The sequence below is a fragment of the Neopelma chrysocephalum genome, unplaced genomic scaffold, assembly GCF_003984885.1.
Source record: "Neopelma chrysocephalum unplaced genomic scaffold, ASM398488v2 Primary Assembly neopelma1_24, whole genome shotgun sequence".
Taxonomy (NCBI): Eukaryota; Metazoa; Chordata; class Aves; order Passeriformes; family Pipridae; genus Neopelma; species Neopelma chrysocephalum.
The window spans coordinates 21,263,891-21,283,401 of record NW_020897693.1 but is presented as its reverse complement, the minus strand read 5'-3'; the positions used below and the strand labels follow the sequence as shown (position 1 = coordinate 21,283,401).

Here is a 19,511-nt window from a genome sequence, read left to right as displayed (position 1 = left end):
GACTCTCTTCTGGAGGAGTGCTGCTGCTGGTGGAGGTGTTTGCACCTCCTTCTCTGTGGTTCTGTGGCTTGGAATAAAAACATAGGTAGACTCCCTTACTGCCCATGTTGTGCTCTCCACACACCATTTTTAGTTTTATGTAGCTTCTGTGACTTCTGTCATTTGTGGTGGATTACACTGGCCTGGTGCTGGAGGTAGGTCTGCAGTTTATAACAGTGGAAAACTTTTCCTTAAAGAGTATCTTTTTGTACAGTAAAAGTAAACTTGGTTTTCTACATAAAATAAAAAATCCCCAGCAAAACCTATGTTGTCATTATATTAAGTAACTCCTTTCTGCTCTTTTACTTCTAGGTTGTTTTTCCCAAACACTGATGAATACTTACTGAAGTGTAGAATCTCAGTTTTTGACAACATGAAAGTGTTTCATGTACTTCATTAAGCATGGATAACCTTGCTGTTCTGTTTCTTCATAATCTAATTTCCCTTATTAACAACTTTCTTATTTCAGTTTCTTTTGTAGTATTGCAGTTTCTTTAGCAAAAAATTGTCTAGTATTTATCTTATGATAAAATCACGAGTTGTTCTGCAGTGTATGTTTCTCTCTGTCCAAGGGTTTTAGTTATAAAGTGTTTAAACTGCAGCATTTGTAGATAAACAACTGTGCTATTTTAAGCCCCTTCCTCTCAAAAAATAGTAGCAAAAGGCCCCCGACTTCCTTGTATCTCCGTCTCCTAACTTGGGTTCAATCTTGTGTCTTGTAATTACTCATTTATCTACAGACTGTGGTACTTTCAAACATGATGGATCTAGTGTCAGGATCAGTGTCAATGTAGTACATTGATGGACTGGGTAATCTTTTGTGGCTAAGAATTGAACAGTTGAAGCTGGGAGTGAATTTTCATGGATCCCTAATAGTTAGCTGTGTTAACAGTCTCTAGATTCACAAGGTACTTTTTTATATTTCTCTTCTGTTTTGGATTTATTAAAAGTATTATGTTCAGATCATTCTGCAATTCTCTTTCCCTTTCTTTCCACGAATAAATGAGCACTGAGTTCTCAGAAGGTAACATCTCCTTTTATTAGTGAAACTACAGCAACTTTGGAGTCAAGGCAGATTCCAAAACTTGTCTGTTCAGATAAAAATCTGATGTTGAAGAGTCTGCTGCTGTTCATAGGGGTATGTAGTTTGAGAGAAATTATATTAGCATTGAATTTTCTTTTTTTTTTAATGTGTAATTTTGCTAATATTCTGTAGCTGGTTCTGCTGCAACTCAAATATTTTTCTCATTTGAAACTGAGCATAAATCTAATTTGTTTTTCCTTCACCCTCTCCTCAGAGATATATCAAATTACCCTCTGTTTTAGATTCAAGCTCTTCATGGAAATTAATTGTTCTGACCCCCTGTGAGGTAAATATTATTTTCATTAATAGGAAAATTGCAAAGCAGACAAGTAAAATTGCTTGTTTGAATTATGCAGAGCTCTATACACATGGTCAAATTGCTAGACTGCCTGTTTTCAATAAATTCTTTACAAAACTTTTTTAAAATTTAAGCTATAATAATATTGATACTGTCGAAGCAGACAGAAAAATACTTTTTTTTTTGTTTTCTGAAGTGTTGTGTGACTAAGAGGACAACTGAAATACTGTTATAGAACAGTATATCTTGAAATGTGGATAAATGAGCTGTCTACTGAGAAGAGTACAAAACAGTTTTCAATTTTCCAGGGGGAACAGTCAGAGAATCCTTTTAAATTTTATTTTAGTCTGGCAAAGAGGGTGAAGGTCCTTGAATGGTCAGAGAAATCTCCACTCTAAAGGAAATGACCAGGTCTACCAAGTGAATCAAATGGGGTGGGGATGGAGATAGAGGGTGCTTGTGTATTATAAAATAGCAGATTATCAGTTCCTGTGCAATGCAGGAAAGAATATCTTGAATTACTTTTGACTCTTTCAGTAGGATAGAGTTCTGCTTGATCTCAAAGGCAGCGTAGATGAATTTTTTTTTCCTTGAAGGAAGGCTTGTAAAATAGCAGAGCAGAAGTTTGGTTACATATGCAAAAAACTTCCTAGCTAAAGAATTGTCTTGTTATTGTAGTTGAATTTTCAATTAGGGATAGAAGAAGATATGATTTATGGAGTGTGAAACTTCTGGGAGATGACTAGAATTTTCAGTTTGACACAGTTTTAAAGCTTTTGAAGACAATAAATTCTCCTCAATAGTGGAATTTTTCATATTATTTTGGATATTTTGAAACTATAGTGAAGTAGTTAATATCTCTTTTAATGAATTTTACAGGCAGTAAGCATCTATATGACTTTTAATGTGAAACTTCCTGTTGTAGCAGTTGTATGGTGTATGTTTCTGGTGTGCTGTGAAGGGGACTGGAGGCTTATAGAAGTGATGCTCAGAGCACATATGCACTTAACCAGAATCTACATTTCGATATTCCTGCCTTAAATGTCTTTTGTGGTAAAGGGTCAAGTAGTGGAGCTTCTGCAATGTGCCAGTATGTTGTGAAAGATTGGGCAAATGTGGTTTGAGGTGTTGTTTGCTGACAGAGGTTAGTATGTGCCAGTGGGATCCCATCAGTTGATCAGTATGCATGGGTACCCTTCAGTAATGGCCTCAGGGCTTTTACTTTGTTCACTGTTAGGCAGTTCTCTGCCTTCTTGTTTTGGGCACCTAATTTGTCTAGCTAATGTGTTGTAGCCCAAATTAGGTGTATTACCAGTTCATCAACATGTTGATGAAAAGCCTTCATATAAAGAGAAGTCATTATGGTCCTTTGCCATGGGTGCTAGAAGTTGGAAGACTAATATCTTTGACTGACACTTGGCTGCTGGATGACCCTGGCAACTCCTTTTCTTTCTCTTGCCTTGATTTCCTTTTCTTATCATTTGGTTTAATGATAATTACCTTATCTGCAAAGCACTTTGAACTCTTTTCAGCTGATAAAAGTATCCTAACAGCAGCATACTCTCTATGGTGCTTCCTCTGTTTTTATTGACAAACAGCTTTAAAATTCCGAAGTCAGTTAAAACACCAGCTCAGTCTTTCTTTTAGCAGCAGTCAAATGGATTGAAATTACATGGGGAAAGGGATGGGGGAACAGAATGAAGCTTTCAAATTGTGAATGTGCAAATTCTGTCCTTTTTACTTATTTCTCCAGTATTTTTTGCCATAGACATATTATTAGTTCTTTTTTGGGCAACAGTAACTCTTTCTGCAGTGTAAAATCCTGTCCTTCTCTCATAGCTTAGCTGTGACAGCTAGGCTGAAAAGCAATAGAACAACTTTGTAAATAGAAAAACTAACTTTTAAAGAGGAAATACTAGCATAAAGGATGGGTCATTACTTAATTTAAGTAAGGGGAAAAAGTGGACTCTGCATTTGTTGTTGGTTTTCTTAATTTCAAACTGATGTATTTGCATTCCTTACCTTAAAGTGTTTACTGTTGGCAGGAATAACTCCAAAGTTCATATTTTTATGTTTGTGCTCTGTAAATTCCTTGATCTTTCACTTCAGTTAGTTCAAGTCTGGACAAAAGCATTAGTTCATAGACAAGGAGCTCTTTCAACTCAGCAGTATCTTCTTCATACAGGTATTTTACTTGTAGAATGTGCAGTTATATTTCAGATAAACATAAAGTCATTTGTATCCTGTTACAGTCTGTATGGGTCTGGCTGAGATGGAGTTCATTTCCCCATAGCAGCCCTCTCAGTGCTATGCTTTGTGTTGGTAGGTAGAAGGGTGTTGATAACACACTGGTGTTTTGGCTACTGCTGGGCAGCGCTGGCACAGCATCAGCACTGTAGCATCGCTCCTCCCAGTCAAGGGCAAGATCCTGGGAGGGGGCACAACCAGGCCAGCTGACTCAAACTAACCAAAGGGGTATTCCATACCAGATGATGTCAGCTCAGATAGAAAACCTAAGGAAAGGAGGAGGAAGGGGGAGCATTTGTTCTTTACAATGTTTACCTGCTGAGAAACTGCTATGCATGCTGAAGCCCTGCTTCCGGGGAAGTAGCTGAACATTGCTTGCTAATGGGAAGTAGAGAATAAGCCTTGTTATTTTCCTCTTTGCTTGTGCATGTGCAAACTTTCGCTTCTGCTTTGGTAAACTGCCTTATCTCAACCTATGAGTCATTTTTTATCTTGTTGTCTCTCCCCTGTCCGCCTGGGAAGGGGAGTGATAGAGCAGCTTGGTGGGCACCTGGCATCCAGCCGAGGTCAACGCACCACACAGTCACACTCTGTGTGGCTAGAAAAACTGGCCTCAGCCATGGTGGTTGTGAATAACCAGGAAAAGTTATGACTTAATGCACTAAAATGATGTTGTGAACATCAGAAGAAGCCTTTTCTTGTTAAATGAATTTAAATGAAATTTTGTTCCATTACCACTTTTGAGAAAAATGTTAAGAATTGCAGTAATTGACTCCTGTTGACAGGGCAGCAGAGTTGTTAATGAATTAAGTGCAGTGTTACTAATTTTGATTGATACTGTGTAATTATGATGTCAAAGGTATTTGAATTTGTATCAGGCTGAAATCTGCATGAGACTTCTAGTTTACCCTTGATGAGAGGAAAAATACATAAAATGGGAAGACCTAGACACTCCCCCAACCTGAGCTATCTTACAGAAGTATATGAGAAGGTAAAAAGGTTTCACTAGTTCAGCTTGCCTCCTTGTTAGTAGCATATCTCAGAGAAATTCCTGAAGGTCTTAGTGTCTGAAAAGCAAAAGGTAAATGTTGAATTTTGATGTCAGCAGCAGCATAGTACTGTCTGACAGCCTTCTGTGCTCTTCTAGCTTTTTTCTTTCCTAATAGCCTTAGTCTGACTGGAAGTCTTAGGTCCTGAAGGTAAAAGACAGCCTTCCAAACTACCTTGAGCTGTTTCTATTCTCACTAAGAAGAAATAAAACTTCATTTTACCTGAAAGCAAAATTTATGGAGAAGACAAAAGATCGATTATTCTGGCAGTGACTCTTGAAGCAAATGTTCTTTAGCTTGGTAAGCCAAGCATGAAGGGGTACACTTTATTAGGATGTAAATTCTATGTATCATTAATTTGTTGTGTAATATTTTAATGCATTTTTGGTTTATTAGAATTACATGTTTATTACTATATAGAGAGGTTTTATTAATGTGTCAGAAGTAGTATTTCACTGTTCACCAAGGTGAAAGTTGTTGAAAGATGGTTGTGATTTCAAAGTTTAGTAGGAGTCTATACACCTTATTTTATTATAAACAACTCCACTTTTTCTAGAATAAGGGATTTCAATTCTTACTACTTTTTATAGACCTTTATTTTTTGTACTTGTTTCTGTTTCGCCTTACTTCCCTTCTTGTTTCTGTGTTTTTCACCACTTCATATTCATTGTTTCAGATCCTCCTTTTTCAGGAGATTGTACTGCTGATGATGTTTTTTTATAGCTCCCTTTGATACTTCATCCCTATTTGCCTTTCCGACCCAGAAGAATTTGTGCCTTAGTGAGCTTCAGGAGCAACTGTTTTGCATTTTATGAGTAATTTTAAGAACTTAGCTGTGCCATCTGAGTGTGCTGCTTTTGCTTGCCCTATAGTTTTGTGCAGGTCAGCTGGCTTGGTGCTTTTAAAAATCCTGTCTTGCCTGTGTTTCTGATATGTATGAGTCATTAGTGTGTAACAATCATATAGTTGGAAAGTTGTATAAAAATGGAGTTTATGTTGTAGTAGTGTTATCAGTTTCTGTCATTCAGCATCTTCAGCGGCAGCATATGTTTGGCTGGAGATGAAACTTAGGGCCCTGTGAAAACTTTGGTTGGAGATGGCCTCTCAGAAGTGCTGCTCTGTAGGCTCTTCTCTATTGTGGCAGTGTTCTGTGGTGGCAGGGTTCATTCACTCATCTGCTGGCACAGGGCTTTGAAATTACCAGTCAGAGGAATTAGGTGCTGAAGTCCTATCTCCTTGTGACTGGTGTTAGCAAAATAGGTTGCAGGCTGGTGTCCAACACCATGGGAGCAGCACCATCTTTTCCCTGCAGTGAATAATCTCATGTTTATTGAAGTTCACTGGTGAAACTTGTCCTGGCTGTCTTCGTTCCCCTGGTAGTAATTATAGTAATAATCAGCTCACACACATGTCAAAAGCCTTTTGTTTTTATTGTGAAGCGAAAGACAGACCTATTAAAAATATTTCCATAGGTTTATGATAGCATTTGAACACTTAATGTAGGCTTCTTTATTTAGAAATTGTAATGTGTATAGGTGATGCCTTCCTTAAGTAAACTGAGAAGGATATTTTTCACTGGTGCTGCTTCCTTCTTTCTTTTGCAAATCTGGGTTTGTTAATAGGACATCCTGAAAGGCCTTTGTATTTCTCTTAGGAGATGAAGGGACTGAAGGCTACGTAGGGCAGGGAGAAAAATATTTTTTTTTCTAAGTCTATGAGAAAGATACATCTGAACTTCTTGTGGTTATTTTTTCTGCCATTTTGAATACCATTAGATTTAGCTGAGATAGTTATTCTTGGTGTTTATTAGACAGCACTCTTTCCCCTTATATTTTTGAAAAGGCTTTGTCTACAATTTCAATACTTCCTGATTTTATTAATTATATAAGGCTTCTAAAGCTTTGAACTGCTGTTCTGCAGGTGACTTGCTGTTTTGTGAGAATAGCTTTTGCAGGTTGTGGCAGAGAAGTGGGAGAATGAAGCATTTCTTGGGTAGGTGGCAGATTTTGAGAGCAGAGGCATGAATTTGCAAGGATTCCTCATCTTGCTTGTAGTACTGCATATTGATAGCTGGAACATAGCAAACAATCCTTGAATTGTCTTTAAGTAACACATTTGGTTTTTTCAAGGGTGATGTCAGAAAATAGCCTTTTTCAGTAGGACCAAGTTCTTTCTTTTCTCCCTCCTTAAATACGCCTACACTGATGTTTTTTCAGCTCTACAAGTGTGTGTTTTCTCACTCTCTCTGCCGTGTAGGCGGCCTTCCCAATCACAATTGAGCTTCACAGGCAATCTTCTAAAAAAAAAAAATTGTCTTTACGCAGCAGGTCTATAATTTAACACCAAAGGAAATGGAGAGTTCTGGGTTAGAATTGTGGTGCATCTTAGTAGTGGTTGAACAGGTGAAGAACTTCACCCTAAAAAACACAAGGAAACTTTTTCTTGACCAGAAGGCTGCCACCTGTGGAAATAATTTTTTTACCTGCTGCCCAAATGATTTGACAAAAGGTCAGTAGCAGTCACAGAGTTGAAATCTTACACTTACTTCATTGGTTTAAGTTATAATTGAGCTTTCTGTCCTAGGATTAGAATTTGATTCTAATGAAAAAGATAAACTCTGTTTGTTGGTAACATGAAAGTTAAAATGCAGTTCTTCCTGGAGTGTTACCTTATTTTAAACATGAGTTTAGTTTTCTATACCTTTTTGAAACTGCTTTTGCTGCACTGGATGATTATTTTTTTGTGTACTGCAGCTCTTTTGATGATGCTTCTCATTTTTCCAAGGTCTTGATTTCACGCAATATTTTGTAAATAAACCTAAACTTAACTTGCAATAAACCTCCCCCCCAGCTGTATTTGTAATTGCTCAAAAGAAGATAGCAGTAATTCATTTCTTGAACTCTGTTGATAATGCTGTCTGGCATTTCTTAAAGAATTTTGGTTGATGCTAATTTTCTTGCTACCAGGTATTCAAAGTTTATTCAACTCTGTAAAGAAATACTGTTGGGAGAGTAGCAATGCATATCTTAAAATGATTTGCTTATCAACCTATCAAATTTCAGTGACAATTATTACAAATAGCACTTGTACCACGGTATTATGTGCAGTTTATGCTGCCATTGAAGCTGAACAGAACCATTCTTGTCTGCTTATCCTGTCTTGTACCTTTTCTGCCTCATGTCAGCACAAGTGCTCATGTAGCTCTCTGGTGAACTGGACTGGGGAAAACCAGGTTGGAGAAATTATCTAGGTCTTCTTTAGTCTCCTTATTTAAAGTTGGATTATAATCTATCTCTTTGATATGATTCACTGTACATCTTCTCTAACACGTGAGTTTGGTGGGAGTAGAGGAGGACAAAAATTCATTGGTGGTATGTGTTCTGCCTCCAGCTTGTGCCTCTGCAGAGTTCTAGGGAATGCAGCATACATCTCCATGGTTACATCTGTTTGCCCAGTCTAATTTTAGAGGCCTCCTATCATCTAGAGATGCAAGCTTTTTGTAGCAATACACAGAGGTCAGATGTTAACGCTAATGCTGAAACAATACAGATTATATTACAGGACCCAGTAAATAGGATGGACCGCTTTGAAACCTTTTTTTTCTTGCTGCTCTTCAGAGTAGCAAGACTTCATAGAGGACTGCTGCTGGTGACTTTAGATAAATACTTGCTCTCCCTTGTTTGACATGTGTGATAGTTTTATGTTGAGCAGTGAGGAAAAAAAGTGGGCCACAGCACTACTAGATGTCCCCTTTCTTTCAAGTGTTACCCAATGTGTGTTTAATCTCCAAATGCTGGCAGGATGTGTTCTGGAAGAAAATAACTTGATTCAGAGAAGCGATGATAAAGAAAGGTTGGGATTGTTACAGTGAGAAACTTGTTGTGTAGGCTCCCTCAGATGTGTGAGTTAAGTGCAAAAAATTAATAGATTCACAGTTTTATAAGTCTTCATTATTGCTTCTGGCTTCTTACAAGCAAAATTTTCAGAGTACCCTTTTACCTTTGAAAAATATTTCACTTGTTCGTTTCCCAGTTCATGCCCATGGTCTTTCTGTTTCTAGGTTTCACTGTGGTATAATTCATCAGGAGTTGATCGTGACATCCACCTGGAGCTTTTGCTAAAGGTCCATGTGCCGGCCTTCTCAAGAATTTGGGTAGGTAAGAGTGCATATTCTGCTTCCTGTCCATCTGACCTTTTGGAGTACTGCTAGTTGCTTCAAAATCAGTGTTGGCTTTGTGACTGCTGGGAGTGCATAGTGTTTCATACAATGCATAAGGAGTGGTCTCCAGCAGGATGACTTACCCCGGTAGGCTGGCTGCTGCTGAGTGCCAGACTATATTCCAGTCTGGTGCTGAATGCATCCTCTATACATGAGAGCTTATTCCAGGAGGGAGATGCAAGGGGACTAGATGGCTACTCCCTCGCCCCCTTTCTACTATGTGTGTGTTGAAGTGTTCATAACAGCAGGTTGGACTCTGTTCAGGCTGTGACAGAATGCCTGCTTTTGTCACATTTTCTAAAACATAGTAGTTTTTGTAGGTGGTTTCTTTTACTCTACTTGTGAAACGTATGTTTAAAAGAAAAAGAAAGGGATGATTATTCTGAATGTGTCTGATGCTTGAAAAAGACTTTTGGTCTTTTAGTACATGATTTGTCCTTTTGCAGAGAAATGTAATATACTTATAGGAAGTTTGTGAAAAGATAAAAAGGATGCTGCAAGTGTGAGATGCTCCAGTTCTGCCCATGCAGCCTTGTCCTCTGCCTTGTATCAAATGCAAGTCCTTTGCAGGTGTGTAATGACCCGGTTCAAGGTGGCATATGAAGAAGGTTGGAAAATTGCAGTGTGCGGTTTTGGAGGGTGGGAGAGAAGGGATGGAGAGCAGTGTTGTTGGTTTTGCAAAGATAGGCAGGGTTGGATTTGTTTTCAGATGGATCAGCTTCTTGAAATAACAGGTTGTGCAAGCAGCAGTGCTGCCTGAAGGGAGGTGACCAGAATACTTGCTAGGGACTGCAGGAAGAACAACATTAGAGATCTCAACTTAGATCAGTTTAAGTAGATTTGCAACCAGGTAGTAAAACCACAGCTCCCCCCACTGAACAAGTTTTAATCACATGTTTATTAACAAATACTAAAACTACAGGTGTAGGATATGCAAAGGAAGTCCAGTCGAAGTGACAGTGTAAACACTGCTGCCAAAGACAAAACCCTCCCTTGTAACATCAGTTCATCAGTCTGTTAGATGTCTAAAGAAATAAATAGGTTTCTTATGTGAGAGAATCTACCCCGTTGCTTTAGAGAATATTGTTGTGTCAAAAGTGTCAGTTTAAAACTGTTCTTCTGAAATACTGTCAGCAAAGCTGCATTGTGTTGGCAGAGGCTCAGCTTCTGAGGTTTGACTTACTGTAGTGACAAAACCTTTCCTTCAAAGGACATAAATATTGGAAACAAATATGTTTGTTCACTGACCTAGTGGAGCCCTTGGAAAAGGCTATTTTAATTATTTTGTCTTTCCCTTTGAGTCATCTTACCTTTTAACTTGGCACCATCTTTAGTGTTGATTTTTCACACAATCATTATTGTGGTTTTCTATGATATGCAGCACTCCAAGTTACTGATTGAGGAGAAAATAGTGTCCATTTCTCTCCCATGATGCCATACAAAAGTGTGTTTTGTTTATTATTGAAGTTTGTGGTCCCAAGGGACTATTTAGGATCAGAGCGAACCTGAACACTGTGTAGTGGGGCACAGACAGTGAAAAAGGGCTGTCTTGAGTGATGAAGTAAAAGCAGTCTTAGCTATTAATTTAACTTACTGGTGGAAGGTAAGTGAGCAGTTTTTCCCCCTCCTATGTTTGGATTCTGCAGTTTAGGACTTTTGCCTTATACTTTCCATAAAAAATGTAAAGATACTAAGGTGCAAGACATTCAGCAGCATAAACTTAGTTAATACTGACAGAATAAAACTTGTAAAATGCTACATACAACTTAGACTGCTTATTTCTTTTTGACCTGTGCTTGAAATGAAGAGGAGGACTGGGGGGAGGAAAGAGAAAGGGATGGCCACTGTGTGCAAGCAGCTGATGTTGACCTTAAGTTACATTTTGTAGGATAATGTTTAAAGCTGCTGGTTTTATCGGTATTGTTGTTTTCCTGTTGACAGGTTGAAGCCCCGTGGCTTCATTTATCCCTAGTAATAAAGACTGTTTGGGTGGGGTTGAGGTGGGAAAGGTTTTACCTCAGTGATTCTTGCTTTTCCACAAGGATGTGCTTAAGGATATGTAGTGCTGTGCTCCCTGCAAAGGGAGGCAGAAGCTATTTGGGTACCGTTTCTCTGAGTGGCCAGGAGGAGAGATGTACGAAGTTGTGTTCCTTACTTACATTTTGCAGGTTTTAATTTTTTTCCCCAGAGATTTCCCCAAGGTTTAGTTGGTGATTATACAAAGGTTTCTGTTATTAGAACTGTGTAGGTTTGCAGTGAAAGTTGTTTCCCTGAGGAGTCTAAAGAAAGTTAGGAAAACCCCATGCAATTAGTGCTTACTGTCTTGGCCTCCTTATAAAGAAAGGGTGTTGCTTGAGGAATGCACATATATATTTCGTGTGCATGCATATGCACCTGTGACTCAAAGGAAATAGGTGTCTTGGATGCATGTATGTTCCCAAGGTGATGCATGTTTGTTCCCAGGTTAGTGATTGCCTTGTGTAATATTTTTACACTGTGGTATTGTAATGATAACTGCAGTAATTATCTTTAAATGGAAAAGAAATAGAAAGTACTTATTCTATTTTTACATTCATTTATGCTTTAACAGAAAAGCATATAAACATAAAACAGGTAAAGAACGTAAACATGTAAAGAATGTAAACATAAAAGTGTCATGAGTTACCAGAAGTTCACATGTGGTAGTTTAGAGATTAGTTAAAGTACTCTAGAACTGGAGAATAGCAATAAGACCATTCATCAAAACTGAATAATGTTCTTAATAGCTAACTGTGTCTATTGTAATAGGAAATGGGTGTTCATGGTAAAAGTCTCACCTTCATTTCAGTGTGTATGAGACTGAAAGCACTGGATATTCAGAAACTAAGTGTACATGAGTGAATGAAAAGAGAAAAGCCTGTATCCCATTAATTTTTGGCTGCCCATTAGCTGGTGAGGGTTTTATGCTTTGATTGCTGTTTTCTTACTCCAGAATGACTGAAGATTCAATGGAATGGATTGTAATGATCCATACTCTTTTATGTTCCAGGCACCTGTTGACTAGGCAGGCCCAGAATGAGGCATGCTGTGTGTGCAAACTTCCTGATTTCTGAATAGTTAGGCACACCCAAGTCAGCATTAATCTAGCTAGCCTAGATTAAAAATGATTGCAAGGATTTTAACAGCATGGATTTTAGCATAGCCTGTTTGAGGCTGGCTGGAACTCTGGGTGCTTAATCACTGCAATCCTATGCCTTGGAAATTGTCTGGGTTTTGTAAAACTGAGTTCTGGGGCTTGCATAAATGTACAGAGCTCTTGGTAGATTAAATAGGTATATTATTCTGTGTACGAATTTCCCCTAGCTTTATGTTTAAAGTGTGCAATGTAGTGTAACTTAGAACTAGTAACTATGTGCTTAAAACTATGTATGATTACAAATATACACTGATTAACAAACAAGATGTTTTCTTTAGTTGATTCTGCTATATTAACATTTTGTGGGACTGGCTGGTGAATAATGAGCAATCCTGGTATTTTCTTTTTTTGCATTGTTCAGCTTGCACATTGCTAAAGTACATTGTGCTGTGCTTCTTAAACTTGAATAGCAGCACATTTTTGCAGTTAAAATATTTTCATTGTTGCAGGTTAGTAATACGATTCAGCAATTAAATAAATCTGAGACGTTAAATAGAAGTGGAATCTGTGAAGCAGAAAAAAACCCAGTAAGTTCAAGGACCAAAAAAAATCCACCCAACAAACAAAAAACCAAACCAACAAAAACAAACAGTCCCTCTTCCCCCAACAACCCCCTTCCCCAAAGTAAAACAAACAAAACCCAAACCAAACAAAAACCAGCAAACAGACCCCCGACAGAAGAGACAATCGAGTAGGAACATTTGGACCATTAGTGTTATTCCCCTGCTTTGTTTTTTATCCCTAGAGAGCAAAATACTCTGTTCCTTTGTAAAATGTTTTGAGAACATATGCAACTGCTACTACTACAACTGCACTGACCATTAAATTTCCTAAATTCATGCTTTAGAACAGATACACCAACTTGAAATACAGAATTTCCAAAGAAAGCTTCAATGAAAATATTTCTGGGTATTCAGAGATGAGCAATTCTTAAATGATTCCATCTACCTAAAAGCAAAAGATGTTCAGTCACTGGTGGGTTTATAACTCTGCTTGATCAAATTCTTTCCTTCTCTTGGTCACTCCCTTCTTATCCTTTAGTATCTGTCTTGAAATGTAAAATCAAGAACTCATAGCAGTTTCTCTGTGCCAGATGAAGTAAAATAACTGCTTTGCCCTCTTATTTGATATTCTTGCTTGTGTAGATATTAGCTTGCGTAACATTAGCCATGGCTGTGTGTTTCATGTTTTCTATTGGGGACACAGATTCAAGGAAGCTAACTACTAAATTGGAATGATGCACAGAGCTGTCACCTGTGAAGATCAGAATTCACACTTTCCACTTGAGATCAGAGAAGATCGGCTTGCTTTTCAACATAATTGTATTCACTGCTTATGCATAATGCAAAACCACAACTTAACTCTGCTCCATTGGATGGAAGATAAAGATCAGTGCCTACTAGACAGTGTGATGCTAGTTTTACAGATGCCATCAGCATTAGGCATTAGTCATGTTTTTTTATGTATATAGCATAGCATACATGTCTGGTGGCCTAGTGGTTAGCGTGCAGGACTTTCACTGCTGCGACCACGGGTTCAAATCCCGGTCTCCTGGCCTGATGGAGGTCGTTAGCCCTGTGTGGCCATCCATCTATGAGAAGGACACTCTAAACAAACCTACGTCCTGAGGACCTCACTGCCATTGTCCAAGCTTGCTTGGCCCCGGCAGATGAACCTTAGGATTAAAGGGTGGGCTCAGTTCAGCGCAGGCTGTGTCTCACCTAAAAAATCCATTGCGCAGGCTGGAAAGGTAAAAGACCTTTCCCCAAATCTTCGTTCGCGAAGATGGGCCATTATTATTATGTCTGTACACATCATGATGTGAATGATGCTGTATAATTTTTGCATTATCATAGAATACCAGATTGGAAGGGACCTCAAGGATCATCTGGTCCAATCCTTCTTGGCAAAAGCACGATCTAAACAAGATGGCCCAGCGCCCTGTCCAGCCAAATCTTTAAAGTGTATAATGTTGGGAAATCCACTACTTCCCCAAGGAGATTATTCCAGTGGGTGATTGTTGTCATTGTGAAAAACTTCTGTTGCATCCACTTGGAATCTCCCCAGGAGCAACTTGTTGCTATTATCCTTCATCTTTTCCATGTGATTTCTCGTAAAAAGGGAGTCTCAGCCATCTTTGTGGCACTAATAGTAATGCAATTCATAAATAGCACTTCCTGTTAATGGGTGTAGATTTTATAGCCTGTTGATCTATTCAGTGTTATGCCTTGTATATGCTGTTAGCTGAATTTGTTATCAGTCACTAGTTCATTCCATCAATTCCCTATGTAAAGAATTGGTAGTAATATACAGTTCTTCAGTACCTTGAAGCTCTGCTATTTATTTTATTGACCTTTGGTATCACTAATATGTCACTTAGTCTTTTTCAGTTTATATTAAAAATAGGGTTTTTTTAAGCAAAGGAAGGTTATGATTTTCTAACTTATCAGGGTAGTTGAAAATTCAGTTTTGGCTTTATATATGGCATTTTTATAGAAGCTTAACATGTTTGAGCTGTAGCCTTTTCCAAGCCTGTTCATCTTCAAAAAAAATGGAAAGAGAAGAAGCCAGGTTGGTCATTAAATCTCATCAAGTTACATTTTAGCATCTATATATATTAGAAAATACACAAGAGGAAAATTTTCTCTAAACTGGCAAGTCTAGGGTGGAAGAGTCTTTTAAAGTTGAGGAATTGCTTGGATAGAATTAAATTGGAATGTGCTATGGTGGAATTTTTGGTTTTATTGCTGTTGGGCGTTTTGTGTATGTGTGTGCACAAACCTTCTGAGATCATGTGAGAATGGTCCTCTCCCTCAACCACATCAGTGTCCTGTTGTTTGTGAGGCTGAGTGTCTGGATGTGTCAGCTGGTCTAGGCTGCACCTACAGTGTGCTGGATTGGCCAGCCTTTAGTGCCTCCACTCCCTATGCACACAAAATAAAGGTAGAAAAGCCACTTCCTCATCCGTGTTGGACCAACCTGTTTACTTGGTGTCACACACATGGAATTGTTTGGAGGCTTCTGGTTGTATATCTGCAACACAGGAAATGCTGGAGAAGACATTTTTTTCCCCATTCTTCTTTGCCTTTTTTTTTTTTTTTTAACCCAGCCTTGTCAGTATTGGTGTAGCATAGCTCTTAAAGCCCCTGATTTCTTTGTGTGACAGTGATACCTTAGGGGAACAACCACTTGCTGCTGTGCTCTTCGTAATGCGTTTGTAAAGCCTGTAGCTCAGAGGTGTAGTAAATGTGTGTATGTATATGTGGTAGTGTAGGTATGATTTTTCAGGATATGAGAAAGTTTAATATAATTTTTTTCTTTGTGCTCTTTCTTTTATTTTCTTACTCTATTCTTTTTTCCTTTATTTTCTCTGCTGCTTTTCAGCATTTATTTTCTTCAGCATAGCTTTCTCTTTTTCTCCCTTCTAACACCTGTGTTAGAATTCTTTGCAGAGGCTTGCTGAGGAAAAGGTTGAAGTTGAGAACCAGTGCACCTTTCCTTTCTCTGAGAAGGGAGAACTGATGCTTTAGTCTCTCCTCTCTGAAGACAAGTTGCTATTTGGAAGAGATTGTGTGGAAAGAGGATGAGCTGCAAAATGACTGTGGCCTGAGCGCTTCCCTGTCTGGGATTAATTTAGAATCAGAAGCTTATAGTATTTTTTAATCATTTACATGCTCAGTTGTGAGGGAGTGTTCCTCAGAAATCTTTGCTCCTTGACTATAAAAAGTCAAGGAGTCCTTGACTATAAAAAGGAAGCAGCAGTAGATTTGGTCAGACTGAAAACGTGAGAGAGAAGAGCAGGTAAATGCAGTGGCTTATTTAATATTTTAGCTGTGGAATTGTGAGCCAAGTGCTCTCTCTTGGGTTATTCTGCAAAGCAGTTGTCATTTCTTCATTAGTAAAGGCTATTCTGGCTATTTTAGCTTTGCTTTTATTAAAATGGCTTGGATGCAGAAAGTAATGTTGATGCTCATGACCATCTTGATAGACACTGGAAAGGTATTCAGAAGAGCTGATTAAATATTTGGACAAGTTGGATACATTTTCTTGTACATTAAAATGTAACTGTTGTCTTTCATCTAGAAACCCAGTGTTACAGTTATCTTACTGTATTTGGTCAAATTGAAGTTCCCTCTCCATAATGGTGCTACCTCTGACAGAGCACAGCAACAGATGTAAATGGAGGAAGATAGGACAGATTTATAGCTGTAAACTTTAATGTCTTCTATCTCATGACTTTCTGAATCAGGAAATCCAGTACCTTTTGTTCTTTGCCTTTCTCTTACCCTTCCTAGTTCTGCAATAGCTTTTTTTACTTGGGAAGAGCAGAATTGCGTATGGTACCGATGGTAGAAATTTCATACGGTGATAAGATAGAGAACCAGTGTTCTTTTCAGTACAGTTCCCAATGCTGTCAATGTGTGGGTATTAATTTTGTGTTGTTGGGTTGAGTTTTTTTGGTGAGTGGGGTTTGGGTTTTTTTGGTTTGGTTTGGTTTGGTTTTTTGTGGGTTGGGGGGGATTGTAGTTTTTTTTGTGTGGGGGAGTTTGGTGGGGGCTTTTTTGTGAACTTTGGAGTGTAATATGATGGATACAAATGTCTTCACAGTCTTCAGTAAAAAGAATGCTGCAAGGAATTGAGAAATGCCAGGTTGTATTGGTAATGGGTCTGCTTTTCATATTTGATTATCTGTTTGGTACAGCCACCTAACAGTGGGTGCTTCAGAGCTGTGAATCATTGCAGCATGTAAAATTTTTGAGAGTTTAGGCCCCTGTTTTCATGGTTAGGGCTTAAACTTTCCTATGTTTACCCCAGATTAATAGTATCTCTAGTGACATATCCAAAGGCATTCCTACTGCATTTATATTACCTATTTCTACTGTTATTCCATGTTCATCAAGTAACATAGTTCTTCATTTTTCTATGATATCTGTGCAGTTACATACCTTCAGTCCATAGGGGCCTCCAGAGAATGAACTAAATGGTCTCGGTGCTCTAAGGACACTACTGGAATTGTTCATTTACAAAGCAAAGAGGATTATGACTGACCTTCTTCTAATATTTTTATGTAATCAGGATTTAAGTTGTTTTCTAATTTTGCCTATTAAATGAAAACCGAGATTTAGTCTTTCCCTTGAATGACTGAATTCTGAAGCAAATCAATGTAAAAAACCCTTTTGAGATCCTTAGAGCTTTACTGTGCATGTGGAAAATTGCAAGCGTGTATTAATACATACTTTGAAATTCTGGTATGGAAGGTCTTAACTAACATCACCTTTAGACAAAATCTGAGGATGCTACAGAAGCTGCTTGCTCTTTTGTAACCAAAGGACTACTGTTACTGCTTTTGTTTTTTTCTGATTTTTTTTTGGCCATATTTCTATTATAGCAAAAATATGAGAAGTTTTCTTGTCTTTTGGTAAGCTGTCAAGAACTGACTCCTTTTCCTTCCTTTTTTCAAATGAAATCAACCTTTGAGTCTGAGGTTTGGCTTTGGTGCTCCAGCTATGAGCCTTATAGGGATTGCTGCCTGTTCTGTCATCTCAACTGAAAATACAATTTACCTATAAAGCAACTTTATTCTATGTTACTACCTGTGCAGTGATTATGCTTCAGTTCTAAATAGACTGGTGAGGCAGTTCTAAATTGACTGGTTGAAACAATACATCTTGCTTGGCATTTGAATTGTTGGTACAGCTCAGGATCACCCTAATCATGGCTGATACAAATTAAAAAATACCCTTCTTTCATGCTTTTTATTTCAGCCCAGTTATCTAGTAAAAAAGTTTTTATATTCTTCTTATTTAATCTGTATTTGATTGTGTTTTTACAGTTTAACTTTGTGGCTTACAGTATTAGTTTAGTTTAGCACAAATACACCACACCTGCCATTTCCATTTAGTATTTGAAAAATAGTGTTTGTACAGTAAGTACTTCTGATAAGGAATTGCAGAACTATATTGAAATGGTTTTAGTAGTAAGTAGTACAAAAAATCAGAAACAGCTATGTCAAAATACTTTGTGGTGGAAGAGCATACGTGAGTACATAAGATTTCTTTTTAGTTTTATGATACTAAAATTTAAATAGCGGACAGGGAGATATTAATTTGTATCTTATGTAAAATATTGTATTTGTTATCACACTGGAGGGTTGTTGTTTATAGAAATATTTTTCCTGGTTTGAGCAACTCATAAACTCATCTGTATCTCTAATGTAAATTTACGTGAATCAAAGATGACCCTGAGTGTAAGAAAGCACTGTAAATTCCTTTTGTTAATCAGGGAAAGTATTTTGTATTATCAACTAGATTTTGTAAGTTTTTAAAATACATTTTATTAGTCTGAGGCATTTTGCAGTCTGTGTTTTAATGCATGAATTATATTCGGAAGAGTATACAGAGATAGATCTGTCACAGGCAAGAACAGGAGAAACCTCAGAATCATTTGCCTTTATTGTAACAGTACAATCATTATAATATGTAACACATAGACCAATATTTTGTGGTATTCATATAAACCAGATGGAGCTTTCTTGTATTTGGACAGGTACAGGCATAAATCCAGTAATAAATTAACATTTACTTGTTGGAATGGGGTCTAATGTAAAATCATCTTTATTCTCACAAAATACTTTGAGAGAGAAGCTTAACTACCCCCTATCCCCATCCCCAAACCAAAAAGCAAGTTAAAGGGAGTTTTATTCATGGCACTGTTAGGCCTCTGGCTAATCTTTTCAAGACTGAAAGTCCTTGCAGTGATGTAGGGTTTATTTTCTGGACTTAAGTAGATGTTTGGACAGCTGTTTATTCTCTTATATTACGTTTTTCTTTTTCTATTTTCTATGTGTTTTGTGGTTAAGAGGAAGGATTCTTAAAAGATTTACCTGATATGTAGAAAAACTGTTGTCTAAAAATGGAAATGTTGGACCAAGAGCCATGAGCTTTAAATTATACTGCTGATTTGCCGAAGATTAGTAATGCTCTTTGCATAAAGTGTTTTTTTTACCTTTTAGAGGCATTGGAACTTCACAAATTTCTTTATCATACCTGGGTGGCTGGGAAGACTTGTTGGTCAGTGAGCTCGGTGTTGCTATAATTGAGCTTACCACTGTTTGTTCTGTCTCACAAGTTCGCAAACAATAACCGAGTGGGGACAGAGTGTCTGGAGAGCAACCAGGCAGAAAGGGACCTGGGAGTTTGGATTGACAGGAAGCTGAACATGAGCCAGCAGGGTGCCCAGGTGACCAAGAAGGCCAATGGCATCCTGGCCTGGATCAGGAGCAGTGTGGCCAGCAGGACCAGGGAAGTGATTCTTCCCCTGTACTCAGCACTGGTGAGGCCACACCTCGAGTGTTGTGTCCAGTTCTGGGCCCCTCAGTTCAGGAAGGATATTGAGGTCCT

The 19,511-nt window shown here is 38.0% G+C and overlaps 1 protein-coding gene across 7 annotated transcripts in view; it reads left to right on the top strand.

Moving 5' to 3' along the window:
* Positions 1 to 19,511, top strand: part of SIPA1L1 (signal induced proliferation associated 1 like 1) — a 191,062-nt gene that overhangs the window by 63,530 nt on the left and 108,021 nt on the right. For 4 of the 7 annotated variants that reach the window (XM_027707499.1, XM_027707492.1, XM_027707522.1 and 1 more), the window contains one exon: positions 8,778 to 8,874. The exons of 2 other annotated variants lie outside the window; for them this stretch is intronic. The gene's annotated coding sequence lies outside the window, so the exon portion shown is untranslated. The remainder of the gene's footprint in view (positions 1 to 8,777; positions 8,875 to 19,511) is intronic. One more of the 7 variants, XM_027707506.1, reaches the window with a different exon arrangement.